Consider the following 21,153-nt stretch of genomic DNA (forward strand, 5'->3'; position numbering starts at 1 on the left):
AACCACACTGCCAACTTTATCCTTCCCACCAACACGTTGAAGAAAACTCTTGTGATTTCTTGAGTTTGCATGTTTTAAGATTTAGGACTCATGAACTGGTCATAAAAATACTCTTGACATGAATGTGCAGGTTTCGTGGTCGCTGTCAGGACAGGTTTGTGTCAAAGTATGTAACCTGACCACGAGACTGCACCCGTGCGCTCCTGACACCCTCCCTTTGTCCTCAGGCCACACAGGCCAGGTCAGTGAAGTCATCCAATTACAGATGAACGTGCAAAGTCACGCCATTGATCCACTCTTCCCACCGAGGAGGGGTCCTATCTAAAATCAGCCCCTCGGGCAACGTTGGCTGCAGGAATGTGAAAACAGAAGACGTCTGCTGTGGAACTTCAGGGCGCACATTGATCAGCCCGATGGAGAGGGACACGTCGGCGGGAGAGTAACAGTGACGCAGGCGACATCATTGACCCGCTCAGTCATTAGGTGTGAAAGTTAATGAGGTGAGATTGTTGCGAGGACGTGGTAAGAGTGCCGGTGCAGCTTTCACCACACACCTCCACGGTTTCAAGCAGAGCTGCTCTTTAAACATCTGTGAGTAAAAGGAAAATCCAGTTCTGTCTTTGCTCCCGACAACGTGAACGTGAGGAGGCGTTTGAATCTTTAATGTTGATCTGATCTGCAAACAGCTTCCAAACCTGCAGCTTAGACCACACGACCCCGACGCCACCTCATTTCACTCTGCTCAGGTGTTTGTGACAGTTTATGCCTGAGTGTGAAGATTAATGTGGCTTCCAGTGCAGTTACTCGTTACTCACGCTGATCCGCCCTGTGACAAAGTGGGCGAGAACACACTCTGTCCATATTTGCAGCTCGCTTTTCTTAGTTAACGTTCCTGTTTTGAACTTGGCCACACATTACTTTTATCCTGTAGTTTGCAAACATTAATTATCCCGTGTTTGTTCATGTTTTGCACTTTTACAGATTGTGTAACATCTTGGTTAAAATCAACTCTGACAAGTTTGTTAAGTTAACATGTTATTTGTTTTAACTGTTAGTTGTCTACTTCGTTGAATTCACCTTACTTGCCTGTGTTTCAGGAGCTAAAGGAGGAAGTGCAGCTTCACTTCCTGTATTTATAGCTTCCTGTTTAGTCTGAGGCCACAGGAAGGCACCGGGGGCAGAAGGGGGAGAATTTAATAAAGTCAGTTTTAGCATTGTTTGTTGAGAAATGGATGTTTTGTTGTGATATTTATCGACTACACCTTGGAATGTTTGTATTGCTCATAAAGTTCAGCATCATAAGTTGTTGATAAGAGAAGAAATAGCTGAGCGCACGTCACCTTCATTTTTGTTGGTTTAAGTTCAGTTTTGTGTATTTGCACCGAGTTAACTTTGGAGTTGAGTTTTTTGATTTTTGCAAATATTTTTTGGTAAATAAATCGTTGTGCAGTGGACAGCATCTGTCTCACACACCCTGATGTGTGAAGTCGTACTGACGACACAGTCGGAAAAGAATTTGAGAGTTTTTTAATGCATCGCATTAACGTTAAACAGGTGCACAACTTACTGATGCAGTCCTTCCAAACAAAGTGTGAGGCTCACGCAGGTCGCAGGAGTCTGCTGCGAGGTCACCGGGAGAGCGTTGGTTGTAAAGTCTGTGAGAAACGGGACTGAAGGCCGGTGTGTGTTTGAGTTTTACAGTCGTCACCAACATCAGGTACATCATCGTGTATCCGTTGTTGTGAAATGTCTGTCACACGGTTTAACACAGACATGCACGGATGCTACTGCACACGCCGCGCTGAGGTCATAGTGTCGCACTGCTGAGCTGCATGTTGCCATCAGTCAAGATCAAAATCCAAGGAAGTTTAAAGCAGCAGCGAGCGCTCTGCTAATGCAGTTTTTCTCTCATTATGAGTCATCGCATCAGGTTTCGCTGGTTTGCAGGTGAATGTGGTTCTTGTGTTGCTCCTCTGATGGTAACAACACAGCAAATGAGACGAGACGAGGGAGCGATGGCTTGGAAAACCTCGCGCTGTCTCAGTGGCCTCACAGAGCCTAAAGCAGGGGGTTCATGTAGAAAGTAATATCTGGTGACCCAGTTACAATGAAGACAGACAATAACAAAGTCTGCTCTGAGATTCTTCGCTGTGGGCAAAGGAAACATCCATTCATGTGACTTTATCGCGTGCATCATTCGCCGTGTCATTAATCCTCGTGCAGTCGGCGTGCTGTGTGCTAATCAGCCCTTTCTCCCCAGTTTTAATAGACTCTTAGGCTAATGTGTCACACTGCGACATCCACGTCTGTGACCTGAAGTCTTCCACTTTCTCTCACCTGTTCTCACTGCAAGCGGCAACGTGTGAAATTACCTAATTCACTTTTAAAGCCGAATGTCTCCTTTTATGGATCCTCTCATTACACAGCATTTTCCAGAGGGGCATTTAAACGAGCCGCAGGACCGTGTGCGTGTGTGTGCGCTGTAGGTCACGGGGTTGTGTTTACTCTGCACATGTGCATGCAGATTAAACACTCCGTCTTCCTTCCATCTGTGGCAGAGAAGCAGAAGAAGGAGAAATCTGAACCGTGGAGGCTGCGGCAACGGCGACGACCATCGTTGCATTAATGCAAATAATATTTACACGCAGTGCATCAGTACGAGAGCAAGGAAGGAAAGGATTTTAATAGCTAAAAGTATTCAATTTAATGCTCCGCAGAATGCAGTGAATGAATGGATTATTTGCACACATGCGCCGAGTGTGAGTCGACTCCTACAAAGGGACTTTCCAGAGTCACGGAGGAGGCTGAATGAAGCATTCTCACCCGGGGGAAGTAAACAGAGGCTGAGCTGGCTTCATGATCCAACCTGCCCTGCTGAGAGTGAGGCAACGCCGCTGCCAGCCACCCCCCGGTGCACCTCCTCACGTATGAGTGCTTTCCTGTTTATCATGCCACTTATGCCAGTACATTTATCTTTGGGGGATTCTTACGCTCGCTACACCGAGAACACGGGTAGTTTGAGAGAAAAACCAAGATGACCATCTACATCCAACTGGAGCACTCAGGCCCCGCTCACACTTCGACCAGGCTCACCTGATGGTGGCTTGGCTTAATGACTCACATGATAAGGGGGTGGGGGTCAGCGGCTCTCAGACCCGCCCGCAGAGCGGTCGGCAGCTTTATCGTGTCAGCGCGTTCGTTCCTCAGAACAAAAACAGAGGCCGGCGTTTTCTCTGGCACTTCAGCTATTAGATTCCTCAGCTGTCAGTAACTCATCAGCATTTCTCTCTGTTTCCTTTCAGCAAACCAAAGAATCAACCGGCCAACTGAGAAAACACTTCAAAACTTCCTACTGCTATCAAACTCATAGCTGAAGAGTCATTTATTGATACAATACAATCCCGATCAGAAGTTTAAGACCACTTGAAAAATGACAAAAAATCCTATTTTGCATGGTTGGATCTTAACAAGGCTCCAAGTAGAGTTTCAACATGCAACAAGAAGAAATGGGAGAGAGACAAAACACAGCTGATCAAAAGTTTAGGAGCGCACCTCCGAAAATACCCGTAAACCCCCAAATCAGAAATCAAAGATCCAGACATGAACGCTGGAAACCATCAGGACCATCAAGGTCACATTTGTTCTCATCAGAGAATAAAACTTTCTTCCATGTCCGGTCATTTCTGTGGCATTCACGGAGACGAGGCCTTTGAAGGCTTGTTACATATTTTAGGGCACGCTTTGGAAATCACAGAAAGGTCATTAATGGGTAGGTCATCGGGTATCTCCAACACTGAGCTCAAATCAGTTCTCTCTAGATGACTAATAAAAGGTCTGAAATACTCCGAGAAATTCACGGTTGGAGGTCTATCTGTGAATCCCACAGAAATGTGACCCCGGGAACATGATAAGCTGTGACACACAGAGGATGGACGTCTCGAAATGAGCAGGTGCTGATTTTTGTCAGGTGTAGGTACGGCGCTGCGTCTCGTCCGAGTGTCCTTTGTTTACAGGAGCTGCAGCGAGACAGAAGCTCAAAGCTTAAATGCATCTCTGAAAACAGGAGTCGATAACATGTTGTTTAGACCTGTTTGAGAATCGATTTGTGTAACCTTTCACTGGATGTGAGCAGCAGTCAGTAGCCCTCCTCTGCACTCACATCATTCTCCACGCCGCCCTCTTCGCTTTCAGAGCCTCCATTTATTTGTTTCTTTATGCAGCCTTTCCCTGGATCGTCCACGGAGTCTTTAACGTTAAAACTCATGCATGCACGGAGCAAACGGGGTCACCCTGTGCATGCATATTTCTCTGTATAAAATGTTATTGGTGTTTTTATTGAAGACGGTGGGTGATGACTCTGTGTGGAGCTGAAAATCAATGCACGCGTGATGAATACTCGGCTGCCGCTTCACTGAATCGTTAAGCGGCCCCATCGCATTAGCCACACTGACACTTTATGGATCCACATGTCATTTTAATAACACCACTAATGTCTGTATCATGAGGCCAGTCTTCTTACTTTGGATAGCACTCGCTGCTTGATGTCACTCAGCAGTTTCTGATCAAGCAGTGAGTGAAGTACCGATGACACAGGCCGTCCGCGAGGCTGCTGCTCATGTTTCAGACGGTAAAGAATCACTCAGGATCTGCTGCAACAGAAACCACGTGCATGCGCGTCAGAGAGTGAGGTTTCAAGACTGTATAAAAGGGATGGACACAGCTTCCAGGTCTGAAAACACACACAAAGGGTCTTAAACCTGCATTTGCTCTAATGTCCAGCTGGGGGCGACTCCTCTGCTTGTGAAAAGAAGTCGGACTGTTGTCTATGAGAAAACGAGCCTTCTGTGCAGCTGACCTCAGTGAACGCTGTCCTGATGAGTTTATGGCCTCAGTCTTATTATGATTTAATAAACATAATCCAGGACGTGCTCATTGGCTGAAGAGTGTCTCTCTCTGTTTATTGGTCAGATCTGCTCTGTCCTGTTTCAGCATACCAAGGCTGGGACTGCGGCTACTTCCATCTTTATATACAGTTCATATAATTATGTATGAGCGCTCTGCAAGATCAGATATTGTCATGAACCGAAGTTCCGAGCGCAGGCAGGACCCAGTAGCAGAACACACACACTAGGGTAGGAGCGAATAAAGAAAGTAATTTTTATTGCAACTAAAGGTGTCCCGTGAGGGTAGCCTGAAAAACAACGTATGGAAACCGAGGGACCGCGCAGGGAACGCCGAGAGCGGGGCTGTGAGAGGCTGTAAAACAAAAAGAGAGACAGATTACTGGGGTGCGGAAAAAAGGCAGCATACGAGGGAAGGTGGAGTGTGCGTCTCACGGTGATAGCCGGGCCGAGTGAACCAGAGGGGGGTGGAGCTCCAAAAAGGGGTCGAGACGGCGAAGCTGATGGTGAACCAAATCTCAGGCGGACAGGTGGACAGGCAGGTGGCTCGAAAACAAAAACACGCCGAGTTGTGATCGCTGAGAGGCGACTACGGACTGGCGTGGAGCAGCAGGTAGGGCAGGATTAAATAGTCCACCTGGTGATCGCCTGGGATGGGATGCAGGTGTGGGGTTAGCAGCCACGCTCGTGGGCGTGGACATCCCAGCAGCACCCCGGACGCCGGGCCGCGGACCATGACAGATATTCTGTGATTCTGAAACCTTCTCAGACCTTTTTTCCACTAAAAGTGAAACCATCCGATCAAAACTCTGGACTGTGGACAGACAGATGACTAGCTGGGATAATAACCTGATTTCAAACAAAGAACCTCCAGAGATTATTAACCCATCTTTTAAATTTCCAACCCAGCTGATGGAAAATCATAAAGAGCATCATAACGACTGCACAGACGGTCCACAACAACACACACTCACACTATAACCGGGCAAAATATAAGCACCGGTCAGCATTTTGAAGGCGAACATGACCTTAGTTCATATTTAATACACTCAGGGTTTCAGCCTCAGGTGGCAAAACTCTACCTAATGATGGATCCATCTCCCCACACCTGCAGGCACAGCTCACATTACAGTGAAAGGAGAGAGTCAGCGATCGCCATGACACCCACCATCTCTCTGTCCTGGAAAAAAGGAAAAGCTACCAGACAGACGCTGCTCGGCCGGCTTTCTGCAGCTTCCTGAATCTCCCTCGATTCCCAAAGCGAACAAATCCTAGAGGCACCGCTGAGAGTTCAAAACATTCTCGGTTGTGTTGGTTTCAGTGGGAAGACGTGACTTTTAATTTGAAGGCGAACGCTCTGTTTCAGGTTTGTGTTGTAACTTCTAGTTCGGCGCGTAAAGTGTGTTTGCAGACAAGCTGGCGTCGTCCTTACAAAATACATCATCAACTCATTTCCCCTGACCCTGTTTAATGACATCACGCATCGTCTTGATGTTTTCAAACAGGAAGTGATGAGTGAGGATGGGCTGGACTGCGTAATCCTCCCAGAATGACTAAAATAGAGAAAATGAACTCAAGTGTCAGGAGCTGAACCCAAAAATGTTCCCCTCACTGCCATTTTCCCAGAAAGTCTTTTCTGGAGCCACAGATATCGCCCCCTGGTGGCAGTGCAGGTTTTAGGCTTTCATGATCTTGTGTTCTGATCCGCGATGTTCCCTCGCTCATTCTGGCTCAGTCCTGTCTGATCGTTTGGTCGTGTCTGCTGAACAACAGCCAGCTTTGCCACACTGGTTTCATGATGAACTGGTAAGTGCATACTGGTTTTTGTCACCATTATATGCCACGCTTGCTGATTTATGGGTAACTGATTATACACGTGGAGCTTGAACGCTGCATATCGCTGCTCCTTTGCCTGGTGGATCAGAAGAATCACAGCTCACAAGCCCAAACACCTTTTGCAGATGTAAGGGCTGCAGTGGATTACCCATCATTCTTAGCGTGTGAGCCTGTGTGGTTCAGTCGAAGCTAACAACACAGTTTTCTTCTAGTTAGCGACGAATGATCCTGCTGTGAGGAAAAACTACGGTAAATAAAGACTAAAGTATTGTCCTCTGAGTCTCACTTTTATCCAGGCTAAATACAATCTGGCATATATTTAGGATCTAATGGCACTTTATCAGGTTTCTAATTAGACCGTAAGGTGTGTAATTAGGGTAGGGACTGTGCTGCTTTTTTCTGATAAAGAATGATTTATTTCTAGTTTTTTCTAATGCGAAATAAATGCACAGCTTATTTCCATAAAGTACAGCGTGACCCACAACTGTAATCAGCCAAAACGAAGCCAGTTTAAAGCAGACATGGCTCAGCTTGGTGGAGTAGCTCACAGAGCCCTGAAACGTGAGGATGGCATCCAGCTCCACCCGGCTCTCTGTGCGAGGTCACGGGACGAAAAGCCTCGGAGCAGCTGGTTTCATCTTTGACAATGCCTGCCATTTTTAAGCTCATTATATTACATTTAAGGTAAACTCTCAAAGTGACAGTGACTGCAGTTATTCGCTCAGCTCAGCTGCAGTTAGCATGAAGCTGCCTTTTCTCTGCCTGTCACGTCCATTTATTTGTCTTTCTGCCCGTCTCTGTTTGTGTATCTCTATTGTCTCTCCTCTCCGACACACACACCACCTTCCCTGCAGGCTGGGCTGGGCGGATCAATGCTGCAAACCCACACTGTGTGTGTGTGTACACGGCACTGATCAATGGTGATTACCTGCAGCCCTCTGCTCTTTGTAATTGGGGAGTGAGGAATGATTGGCACTGTGCCACGGGCCACTGCCATTAGGAATATACACACACACACACACACACACACACACACACACACACACACACACACACACACATCAATATCGAGCTTACCTGATATAAAATGATTGTTGCTCCTAGAAACTGGAGGTGCAGAATCTGGACTTCCTCGTTACCTAAAACGTTGTTTTTACTGCATTTAGTCATTTTTATTTTTATGTATGTTTTCTACGCTGATTTGTTGCATTTGAATTTGTTACATCAGGAACAGACAGAAGCTGCTGTGTGGCAGATTTTCAAAATAAAAGTCCACAGTTTCTTAATAGCAGAGTGATACTCTTTAAAAAAATTAAATAAATAAAAGCTCTCTGTTCTTTTTCTGAGAGGGGATCATCTCCTCCTATCCCAGCTTCCTCCTCCATCACACCAGCCCTCTGCATGTCCTCCTTCACTACATCCATCTTCATCACCCTCCCTCCTCTGCACATGTCCAAACCCTCAGCCTCTCCTCTCTGTCCCTCTGATGGACTCATTTCTGATCCATGCTGCTCAGTGAACATCTGAACATCTTCAGCTCCACCATCTTTTGCTGCTGTCCCTCTCTTAGTTGTAGGAATTCATCAGCATGCTTCAAGATTTTATTCTTTTCAGTATAAAATACAAACTATTGTCTGTTTTCGGTGGTTTTAACCAAAGTTTTTAGCAGCAGCAGCTTCTTATTGCTTTTAACAGAGCGTGTCCGACCAGCCTGATCCTGGCTGCTGTCCCGCGGCTCTCACTGGGATTCAGAATTCATTTGAATCCTTCACTGCTCACTAACCCTGGTTACATGTGCTGATGCTGTCATAGCTGAGACTGAAACACAAAGACGACCGTACTTTGAGACCTTCAGTTCAGCTTCCTGTGTTTATTCATCAGATCTGCATTGACTGTGAAGAGTAGAGTGTGCGCGTCATGTCATCCAGCACCATCTTTTTATTTTACCAGCACGTTGTCCTCCCTCCCAGACGGCCTCTCATTATGAACCATGTGGCAGCTGCAGCACTGTGTGGAGTTACAGACCAAAGGCAGCGATCTGAGGTCACTTACAGCCAATCCTCTTACACTTCCCTCCAATCCCTGTTTAACAACTCGACCGCTTAAGCCTGGGCTACTTAGCGTGAGCGTTCCCTGCCAGTGGACAATGCCACCGATGCTTTTTCCTCCGCAGCGTTGCCTTAATTTGATGACTAATGATGGTGTTTGCTTCAGCTTTCACTTAACTACGCTGCTCAGGCTGCTCAAGCGAGCAGTCTTTCTGGTCAGCAAAAAGATTCAAATTCAGCAACTAAACAAAAATCGGCCTTTGTTAAACTTTTATGTTTTAAAGTGAAACTTTTCATTAAAAAATAAAAGCTGTGAACAGTTTGACATCTGGGGTAAAAGAGAAAGAAATCAGGAAGCTCACACCAGTTTGTGTCGGTTCCTTTTAAGTGAGTTTAATCTGTAACCTTTAAAAAAAATGAGTGTGTTTGAAGGTGAGCATCACATCAGGGTGACAGCTGAGCCCAACATAAGAAGCGCTTTATCTAAAACACGTCTTTCAGATCGAGTACGTGGGGATTTGAAGGCCTGGGCAGGTTTTCTAACCACATTAACCTTATTTAGTGTTTTTTAACTTCCATCTGGTCACACATCTAGTGTCAGGGTTCAGTCAACGTACGCCAAACAGAAAAGCTTATGACCAAAGAACTAGGAGACCAAAATGGACAGTAAATGTGCTGTGAGAGTCAGAAAACATACAACACAAGCAAACCACAGCTCTAACCCTACACGGTCACCTGGCAGATGTTGGGTTTAATTAATAGATATTAAAGATTAAGATATTAAACCCAACATCCTGAGAGCTGATCCAGCTGAGGTGCTGTGAGAGCATCCTCATCCTCATTTGGAGAAGGAATGACGAGTGAAGCCAGTGTTGGGTTGGAGAGCTGCACAATCTCACACATCTTCATTCATTTAGTTACTTTTTGCACAGTGCTCCGTCTTTTGTCATTGTTGCACTTTTCTGTTGTCTTTCTTTTGTTTGTTGTTGCAGTTTTTGCACACTTGCAGTCCTGTGTGTGTCATATGTAGCACCGTGGTCTTAGAGACACACTGTACTGTACCGCTGCACGTGGTTGGAATGACAATAAAGCCACTTGACTTGACTTGACTTGAGATTTATTAAAGTAGTCAAACGATTTATGCTTATCTGTGGAACACAGCTGGTGAATGCAGGACTTTACCAACACAAATACTTGTCTTAGTACCAAATCTCACAGTTACAGTAACTCTACCATCTGTTGGACAGGAGTGACTACAGCTGCCTGTCGGTCGAAGAGGCCGCTGAGTGCGAGTGTGGGCATCGTGAGTTAAGCTCCTCACGCCTTTGGACACCTTTGGGCTGACGCCTCAGACTCATTTCCCAGACTCTGTCAGGAGCTTTTGCCGATCCGTGGTCCGGAGCGCTTCTTCCCGCGGGGTGAAAGGTAACTGCATCCAATGTGAGGACATGAGGTGTTTAAAAGTGGCTCTTTAATAAAGCTCCTCCAAAGCAAATTAAATACAGCTAAACTGAGGTAAGCAAGTCTGCATCGTGCCACCAGTTGCTAAATCTGAGTCACACAGAGCGAGAGAGAGACTACAGTTAATCTGGATAACTGCAATCCCTTTTAAGTCCTCTTGTTTATAGGAGAGAGGAGTCACAGCTCCCACAGGCAGCAGTGCTGGCAAGGTTACGCTCAGAATGTAATCTGGCCCAGACGACTGTTTATCTGCCTCAAACTGCAGTCAGAAATGTGATCTATGGGATTACTCTGTGCAAATACGCTCACGAAATCACTTCTTCGCTCGCTCCAAGGTCACTGCTAAGATTCTTACGAGTGCAGTCGACAACATGCAACATTTATCTGGAATAAAAAGGGAGGAGGAGAAAGGCAGATAACATCTCATCTCCCCAGGTGAAGCGGCTGGGCGGAGCTGACCTGCTGGACTCGACAGATCAAACGTGGCTCCTCTTAGATTAATAATAATGTGAACTAATATTGTGAACTTGTGTTGCTCGTGCTTAGGTTAGCGAGGACTTGCTCAGTAATCAGCAGCTTATTGCTGTCAGCACTGCTTGTTTTTCTCCAGTTCTCTTTGAGCCAGCGGCACTGACAACATGCTAAAAAGCCTTTGGCCAGCCCCCAGTAGATCATGTGCTTTGAGATTCAGAGCAGGAAGCAGATTCCCAGTGATGGTGCTGAGTCAAGTAAAGCAAAGACCACTGTCGCGATTCCGGAGAGAAAAATGTCCAAGACTTAACGCTAAAGAGCGAATATTAATCTGTGATGTTAACTACATCCAGGTCCACACACCGAAGCACCACCGAGAATCGAAAACAGTCATCCTCAAGGCGTTATAATAAAGTTCAACATCCAGGTGTCCATGAAGAAGCAGATGAGGTTTAGCTGAGTTAGAAGTCAGCAGGAAGTGAGTTTACTGGTTCCCAGTAGGACATGACAGCTCTGACTGAAGTCTTATTAATAGCTGTGCTGTAACTTTGGACCCAGACAGACAGAGTGAGCGCTGCAGCTGTATGGATGCTTCTAAACGCAGAGTTTCTGTTATTGGTATTTCAACAATTAAAAAAAGTAACAAAACACCTTTTATAACTGAGAATCAAAATCCAGTTTGACTGTACGAGCACCAGTAAAAGCTGGTTTCCAGTCCTCCCAGCAGCTCTCTACGGTGGCGCCTAGAGACAAAGCATGTACAAAACACAACAGAAGTGCTCCAGGACGCTAGGGGCAGTGTTCAGCTTGATTTGCAAAATAAACAGCAAGTTTGTTGCAAACACCTGGAGTTGGATACCAGCGGGAAACATCTGCAAGGACAGAACAACCACGCTTTATAAGAAAGTTAATGTGCAAACTGTTGTTTGTTTGATTTGTTTTTCATTACTATGAACGCTTGGTGTATGGTGGAGTCAAAACTGACATTAGCTGACAGTCAGTGTGCTTTGCTCAGAGAGAAGCTCAACACTGCCCCTAGTGTCCTGGAGCACTTCCGTTGTGTTTTGGAGTTTGTACGTGTTTTGTCTCTAGGGGCCACCGTAGCTCTCTGATGAGCAGATGATAAAACGATGAACTTTCTATAGCAGTGCCTTAAAATCATTATAGATTCTGTAGTCTGAAGAGTCAAAGGAGCTTGCAAAGAAAAGCGTCTGGACTTCTTTAAGTTACTTGAAGACGTTTCATCTCTCATCCGAGAAGCTTCTTCAGAAGATAATAATAATCAGAGATAATAATAATCACTGCAAACATGACTGTGGGATCAAAAAGCTAAAACATGCCTGTGTGTCACATGATATGAGACATCCTCTCACGGTGCAGACGTGACTGATGGATCGATTCATTCGCTCAGTAAATAACATCAGCTAATCAATACAGGCTAACTAATGGAATAATCTGGCTCTGCCACTGATCTATGTTATATGTATCTTTGACTAAAACATCACCGTCATGACAAATTAAATGTGTGATCATCAATCAGTGCTCATTAAATTCAACATGTGTGCGAGGCCAGTTGTCATCAGCCGCTCACCCACACGATCGATAACACGAGGACGTCGGTGAATGTGAGCTGTGATGTGCATCGATTCATGTGTCAGTAATGTCGCCTGTCAGTGTCATTACATTGAAATGATGAGATAAATATAAATTCCACATCTTTAATTCAATTCCCTACGTTCCAGCTTTGGTTCGATATTTTCTGATTTTCAATCAGAAAGTTTCATGTTTAGATTTATGAAATATGTGAAATCCAGACGTGTTTGAATAAGTGGAATGAAAATCAGATTATGTGTGAAACTACGTTTCTTCCTTAAATTCAAAAGTCATCTATAGGACTATAATCAAGTCCTTTAACATCCTGGTAACTCATATGATTCAAACATGAATGAAGCCAGGCTGTAGCCAAAGGGCTTACGATTGACTATGATAGGTTTAAATCCCACCATCGGTTCTTATCAAATACAAAAGCTACATTAAAACATCTTCTGCGACACAAAACAACCTTTAATAATGGGATGGAAATCTGCTTGAATCAAATGAAAAGCTGATCTTTAGTAAACCTAACCCAGATTTTTGAATTTCTCCTGTAAATGAAGGTCACGCACAAACTAAACTAACATTCATAACATCCACAAGAATTTAGATCAAAAGCTGAAGATAAAAAACTCTCAGAAGAGAAAAAATAAAGAAAGACAAACTGTTGGCTCCCTAAAGGCCAACAAAGGAAGGAGATGAAGATAGATGGAGACGTTTCTCTGACAAGTTCAGCTTTGTTGGCTCTTTTCAAACTGGATCTCAGAGCCAGAGTAGAGCTCCAGTGATATTTTACAACCGCTGTGAGACATCTGGAGACTCTTCTCTCCTCTCTGTGTTACTTTCCCGTGTCCTTGAAAATCTTGCATAAATCCTAAGTGACCACAGACTCGAGTATTTCTCCTTTAACGGCTTTTGTTGCTGATCTTTTTATATCTGAGCTCAAGTTTAGAAACAAGCTTGATTATTTTAAGTTAATTATTTGTGAAATCGTTTGCAGGCGTGCAAATCAAACAAGTGCGGAGTTCAAATACCTCGGCTCTCTGGTGCAACAAAAGAAAGTGGCATCAGCAGCGGAAATACATTCAAGAATTGGTCAAGCAGCGGCGACTTTCACCTCCCTCCGATGGTGCATCTGGAAGAAGACAAACCTCACCCTCACCACCAAAATCCGCCTGTACCGTACACTGGTGTTGCCCATTCTTCTCTATGAGTCGGAGACCTGGGTTATCCTCAAACACGACCTCTTCCAAATGCGCTGTTTACATCAGATTCTCCGAGTGTCCCTCCGTGATCGTCTCAGCAACAGCGTGATACGTAGTCAATGTCACCAGCAGCCATCAACGCAAGAGCTGGTTAGGAAGCAACGACCGCATCTGCCACATGAGCAGCCATCGCCTGTCATATCGCCTCTTGAAGCAGCAGCACCCCACCACTGGAGAATCAAGTGTGATGCACCCAAGAAGACTTGGATCAAGCAAACTGAAGATGATCTTAAACAACGACGTCTAACCCTCGAGCAAGCAAAGGTGAAGGCAAGAGACCACGAGGCCCGGACGTGCATCATTGATCAAGATGGAAACCCTGCGGCACCCACAGCGACGTATTGGCTTCGTGCAATACCTCCCTGCCGAGCGTCAGCGAGGGACAAAAGAAGAAGAAGAAGGTTTGTGAAATCAAATCATAGCCTAAGTGCTTTTGATTGGAGCCGTTTTCACACATCTACTTCCTCCTGAACTTTTAGTCTGTCTTTAACCTGACAGCGCTCTAATGAAAACATCTGCAGACACTCCTGTTGGTTTTATTAAGCCTGAGTTTTTAGAAGTGCAACACTTTTTCATGCAAAACATTTTTATTACCAGTGTCAAAAGAGATTATATGGTCCGTAAATACATTTTAAAAAGCACGCATCCTTTCTTCACTCTGATTTATTTATGACAGATTCAGCACAAACTTTCCAGTAACATCCACAGGAGGTGACATTTATGAAGGTTTTTCCTGTAATAAAATATTTTTATTGGCAATGTAACTTCAGAGATCTTCCCAGATGATGTCCAACAACTCGTGGAAGGACGTCCATGTGAAGGATTTAATTCCCACCTCAGAGACTTTATATTGTAAGGAAAAGCCAACAATCAACAGTCCTCTCTGAGCGAGCACTTGGCTGGGAGCTCCGGGATGGAGACAGGACAAAGATGTGGAAGAGAGTCAGAGATTAACAATAACTCATGATTAAAGGATGAAGTGATGGTTCCTGATCCAAGTATCTTAATGTTTTCATGGCTTTAGGGTATAAATACATTTTTTTAAAATTGTATTTGTTAATACTGGTCATTCAAGCGTGCTGCTATTGTACAAATTACACTGAATTAAGTAAACGAATAAAGAAAAGCTCCTAAAAGCTGAAAGAGCAGAAAGGAACTGGTGACAGGAGGACGTGTGAGGCGAGCCGGATACATTTTCTTCGTGCAGATTAAGAAGCTGAAAGGGGAGCTGCTCTACAAAGATGTGTTTGCAGTCGCACCTTTGAAGAAGCAACAGATGTGCGCTGGCGCAGACCCTGAGGCATCGCGGAGCGGTGGGCCAGCAGCACTGAAAGCCCTGTCATCCATGGAGGCGAGCCGCTGGGAGGAGGGGAGAGCAGATGGGCCGGGCTGTGCGGGGACGGAGGAGAGTGGATATTAAGGGAGGGGGCCGTACTGTGCAGGGATTTCAAGGCGAGGAGAAGAACTTTGTAGTGTGTGCTGCACCGAAGGCAGAGGCAGGTGCTGCAGGGAAGAGGAGGTGTGCCGCCGGGCTCCCGTGTGATGCCGAAAAATGGAAATCAGTCCGAGCTCTGGAATTCAGCTGATGATAAAACTGCATATTGGCACTGAACAACCGGCAACGATGGAAGAGTGATTAAAAGATACACTTTATGTAAGCAGAGTTTGGGCCGGGGCTCTCGAACCTGCCCAGCTCCTGGCTCCTCGTGATTTTCAGAAAAACCCAGATTGATGGAAATGTGAAAAGCAAACCTGTTTTTATGTTTTGTTTTTCATTTTAAACTTTAAAGTTAATTGGTATGAGCCGATGCAACCAGCTGAGCATCCGAACTTGGCCTCTCGCGGCGTGACTAAACATGTCAGTTTGCCAAAAGCAAAGCAGAACTGGCACAGTCTCAAGAAAAGGACTGGAAAGCTTACAACTTACAATAAAAAAGGCAGATTTTCATAAAAAGTGGTAAATTGATAACTTGCAACTTTAGAAGAAAAATCTAGTGCATCGTGCCGCAGTTGCTAAACCTGAGTCACACAGAGCGAGAGAGAGACTACAGTTGATCTGGATCACTGCAGTCCCATTTAAGTCCTCTTGTTTATAGGAGAGAGGAGTCACAGCTGCCACAGGCAGCAGTGCTGGCAAGGTTATGCTGGTGGGTTAGCAAAGTTAGATTTTAAAATACCAAAATTGACAAGAAGAAACTGGCAAATTTATATTAAAAAAAACTGGTAAATGGACTAAAAAAAAAAAAAATTTGTCAATCTTACATGAAAAAGAAAGGAAAAGTAAATAAGACATGAAAGAAACAAACACCACAAATTTACCAGAAAACAGTCGAGCCAATAAAACAGTGAAAATCCCGCCGGAGGCTTTGATGAAGCAGCTTGATTGTGCATAATTTGAATATATTATCTAAAATGAACGCGGTGAACATCTATTCATGCTACACAGCTTCAGCATTTGTGGCTGTGCAGCTCAAACTCTTCAGACTTGGTTTGAACGCACGGCGACAGGAAGTGACGTTCTGCATGCAGACGCAGCTAAAGAAAGCAGGAATCTGCTGCTGAGAAAACAAACGTGAGATTTGTTCATTTTATACCAACAGCAGGAGAATTTTACACCGAAAGACTAAAAATCCAAGAGCTGAACCACAACATGTTTCCATATGATAGAGCAAAGCATGCTGGCATAAATACTGTGAATAATACAGTGCTGTCCATAGATCACAAAGTAATGGTGCTGTTTGATGAGCTTCTACTGAAATGCAGAGAAATGTGAACAGTGAGATAATTAGAGTCTGTGTTCACAGGCGAAACGCCAAAGCTGAAATGTATTTATAGGAAACGTTCGCTGTATGAAGGATAAACAGAAGAACTGAATTAAAGATCACGGCGCTCACGTCTCATCAGCATGTATGTGTTTATATCTCATCTTTATGCACTCCCTGTATATAATAATGGCTCTATTTTACCCTTAATTATATTTCTTAATTACACCACTGTGAAGAAAAGTTTTCAGGTACTTTTTTAAAGCCATTATACCCTCGAGCGTGGTCTCCACTGTGATTACCGGCACCTCCGTGATGTAGCTAGATGCAAAGCGCAGCCTAATCAGTGATGAATGCCCTCCTGGTAGTTATTGCCGTGCATGAGCACATGCCTCTCCAATCACCTGTGCTCTCATTAAGCAGCCATTGTGGCGAGGCCGGGTTCAGGAGGTGCTGCGATAATTAACAACAGTTCAGGCTGGATTAAAAACTAAAGAGAGAATGGGACCGGATTATTGTGGCTTCCTCCCCATCTTGTAACCTGCAGCACCATTAAGTCTCCATTCATGTCACCACCTTTGTTCCTCACCTTCAAAAATAACAAGCTAATCTGCGACGTATGTGGCTCTGCATAGTGTGTGCGTGTGTCAGACAGAGACGTGGATATCTGTCTGCTACGGACCTACCAAAACAATGCTGATTTGACTTATACTGTGGGTGGAGCTCCACATCCCATCGCTCAGGGGTGGGGAACTCCAGGCCTTGAGGGTGTCCTGCAGGTTGTAGATCTCACCCTGGGTCAGCACACCTGAATCCAATGATTAGTTCATTACCAGGCTTCTTCAAGACATGTTGAGGAGGTCATTTAGCCATTTAAATCAGCTGTGTTGGATCAAAACCCGCAGAGCACCGGCCCCTGAGGCCTAGAGTTGGACACCCCTGCTTTAGACCCTCCCCCTTTCAGCTGACTTTGTTTTGATTGGCTGCCCCTGGCATTGGGTGGGGCCACTTGTTAGTCAACGTTGATTTTGAAGCCTGTAACTAAGTTGCCAGAAAGCCTAAGCAATCATTTCTAAAACTAACACAATTTTGGCCACTTTGCCCCAAAATAAGGATGATAAGTTTTATTTAAACTCCTACACATGATCAAAGTTTCATAAAGTTCAATCAGTTCAGATCGATAACATAAATGCTGCTGATTCTGCCAAGAAAAAAGTCAAAAAGTACATTTATCTGCCAAACAGACAGCTGAGATCTTCCTCATGTGTGGCAAATTTTTATGTTTAACATTTTTTAGATTCTAATTTGCTGCCTAAACATGCAAAATGCATCTTTGGAGCAAAATTACACCAACCAGACACATGAGATATCAATGGAAACCCCGGGATGTGCTTTATTTAGTACATCAGGACTTGGTAGGGTAGCTCAAACGAGTACAAAGATATAGACCAAAACAAGTGTCAAAAGCAGAGGACATAAATGACCAGGCGGGATCTCAGGAGGATCTTTCCTATCACCTGTTTTCAAGGTTAAGGCTTTTTTGAGTTTTATGTTTAAAACAGGCTCTTGCATAACAATAAACCTGAACTACTACACAGCAAATTCAAAAGTGTTAAATGTTTTGGTGTTAATAGTCTTCTTGCAAAAGTAGAGTTAATTTTACTCTAAGCAGAGTCACATTCTTTTAATGTAACTCTGAGGTGTAAAATGATAGTAGTTAAAATCGAGTGTTAAAAATGAGTGTTTCTCTGTCAAATCTGGAGGTGTTACAATGAAAACATTAACTCTTGACCTCTTAACTCTGAACTCCTACAGGGGCTATGACACCAATAGAGTGAATTCACAGACTCCGCCCCCAGCACGGCTCCAATCGAAGCTGAAGTGAAGCCGTTTCAGAACATTTTGCTCTACATATTTGAGTTGTTTGCCATGCTTGGTAAGTCATTTTTTCAAAGATTGTTTCAATTATTATTATGAGCTTTTACTTCTGTGGCTCTTTGGAGTTGAGACGAAGCTGTGTGAAAGGCATTAGCCATGTTGCTCGCTGATAGCATAATATTCTGTTTTAGCTAGCTGAAAGGTATTGTTGTTTGCGGGCAAATACCACAGCCTTGAAAAAAAGCTTGCATGTGAATTTTCAGTCAAACCTTTGGTCAAATACACCTAAAACAATGTGTAGAATGTGAAATGTTGGTATAATGGTGCTACTTGAAGCCTGAAAACGATCGCCCATAAAATTTTTTTAAAAAAAACCGAGCAAACAGCAGTAGCAGGCGTCCTGACTGGGTTCTACGTTAGCATTTAGATCCCTCCAGAGTTTTGTGCACACGGTTTAGGTAAAAATGAAAAAGGTTGAGGTTTTACATTTAGTTCAGTATTACCTGTTGCCTGTGTCCTTGTCTTTTGGGAAAATACTTTACACAAGTAATGGCTCAAAGAGGATTCCTTTTTTTTTTTTTTTTTTACTGTGCTGCAATTGTTTACTGGATTATTTGTGCCGTTAATTAGTGTCAACTAATTTTTATTCAATCTCCACACAGGATATGCTTGTGAAGATGGAATATGGGGGAGAGCAGAAGTGCATTGAAGTTCCACAAAGGGATGAATGAAGGACATGCATATTGTATTGAAGAAATAAGTGATGAGATGCTGTTATTTGCATTTACCATGTCAGACCTTTTGATAAACAAAATTCTAATGAAAGTGAGAACATGTATACTGTTACATCTTTCAGAAAATGTTTTGAAATCTTGGTGCACAGTTCAGAATAAATGTTTTTCAAAAACCATTGCATCTTTTTAGTAAATGTTTATTTCCAAAAGAAATTTCTAGAAGTTCAGAACAGTAAAATTCCCGCTTTTTAGAATGAATTAGAAGATAACTCTTATGTAGTTAAACTAAAATACTCTTTGAGAGTTAATATATAAACTCTTAACACCAAGTGTTAAATTATCAACTCCAGACAGATTTGGTGTTTAACACTAAATCAGAGTTAACGTACCAACTCTCCAAAAAGAGTTAAATTAACACTCTCTGGTGTGGACCCATATAGACACTTTAATAGTGTTGAAATCAAATCCGACAGTGTTAATTTGGACATGCTGGATTTGCTGTGTATGGAGAGGCTCGAAAGGGAGAGACCTCTTGTTTTTGTTATGACCCAACGGGCCACACGCTGCCGCCTAAGGACATCTTGTCCTGACATCCAGTCTCGGGAACATTTGTGGAGACCATCGGCAGTGCCACGGCTCATCAAGTCCAAAAAATAAAGAGAAATGTTGGTGCCTTCGCTGACGGCCTGAACAATCCGGAACAATCCAGAACAGGAAGTACGTTTTGGATACCTCTGCCCTAAATCATTGATCAGAAGATGATCTGTCATTAACTGTTTTTTTTTTTTCATTCAGTGTTGTGACAAATGTGAGCCTTAAAGTCCCTCAGGTCCTGCAGACGAGACGTTAGGTGACAAATTGTCCAAAGAAGTGAAGGGCAGTGACAGATATACACACAGGCTGCTCTGTACAGTATTTCCACGCTGTGAGTACAGCTGTGTGTGAGTAGTACAGCAGTATATGTTACAGTTCAGCTCTGAAACGGTAGGATTTGTCTTGGAATGATTCCCAACAAACCCAAACACAATATCTGCATTTCCCTCCTGAAAGTCTCGAGTTTTAATCTGCAGAGCACCTACCAAACCAGCATATACTAACGAGGCAGGGATGAGACGAACACACTGAAGGTTTGTGCAGCTTCTTAAATGCTCAGCACAGTCGCTCCACTGGGACTCAAACCTCTGACCCTGACAGTGTTACTGCCTCGCTCTGCCCACAGAGCCTCTGCAGAGTATCTTAATAAAGGCTCATGTGTCTAAGACAGAGTATTCCCACCCACACGGCAACACCGAGGTGAAAGCAGCCGCTAACCGAGAAGTGTTTTTGAATATAAAGGTCATATTGTTTGTGTCACTGCTGCTGTTCAGTGGCAGCCTCGCGTTCAAGAAGCTAATAATGGCTCCTGCAGAATTATCTGCTGCCTGATTATCAGCAGCGAGCAGGAAGGCCAAATAAAGAGAGTCCGAGTGACTTATCACCGAGTCTGTGGCTGTGTGTAGGTGTGTGCATGTGAGACTAATAGTATGTTAGTGCAGATAGCTGGCAGCAGGAAGGAGCCCTGAGATTACATATCAGTGGAAATGGGCTATACGGTCAATAGGTGACAAATAGCTGTGAACTCCTAAAGAGCATCGGTGCAGCACGTGCATGCATACGTCAACTCAGAGGCTTTTAAACCAGCTGCACCACAAACATGGATCACGACAATACACTGCAACCCCCCCCAAATAAATGATTATGATACGACTCAGCATGAAAGGGCATTGATAGAGTCCATAAATTACTGCTGCAAAGCCTTTACTTCTTCAACACACCCACTCTGGACTCTGTAGTAAGAACAGACAAGCACACACTCTGATGCAGGCACACAGCAGAAAGGAATAAATAGGGTTCAGTTTGTCTGGGAAATAGTTAAAGCCAATAAGAGTGATAATAAATCTGCAGCAAAATCTCCAACTTCACTCAATAAGAAATAAACAGTCTGGATTACAGCCTGCGGCCTCTGGTGACACAGGTGGGTGTAGCTGCTAGCTGTCTGCCTACAGTCACCTCCATAGCTGCAGTGAGGTTACTGTGCTACCAGAACGTCCAGTTTCGGTGAAATTCTAGGATTTCGATTGGATGCTGACAAGTATCCATGTCTGTGGTCACCTCAAGACAGACGGCGGCTTGAGGTGACTGTTGTTGTGATGTCGCGCTACATA

The 21,153-nt window shown here is 44.2% G+C and overlaps 1 long non-coding RNA gene across 1 annotated transcript; it reads left to right on the forward strand.

Moving 5' to 3' along the window:
* The first annotated feature begins 360 nt into the window (after positions 1-360).
* Positions 361-19,429, forward strand: LOC308402988. Its single transcript, XR_013972844.1, has 4 exons — positions 361-500; positions 10,033-10,210; positions 18,153-18,273; positions 18,878-19,429. It is a non-coding gene; the product is annotated as an uncharacterized lncRNA (long non-coding RNA).
* The last annotated feature ends 1,724 nt before the right edge of the window (positions 19,430-21,153 follow it).

The sequence above is a fragment of the Rhamphochromis sp. 'chilingali' genome (genome assembly GCF_963969265.1).
Source record: "Rhamphochromis sp. 'chilingali' genome assembly, chromosome: 9".
Lineage (NCBI taxonomy): Eukaryota > Metazoa > Chordata > Actinopteri > Cichliformes > Cichlidae > Rhamphochromis > Rhamphochromis sp. 'chilingali'.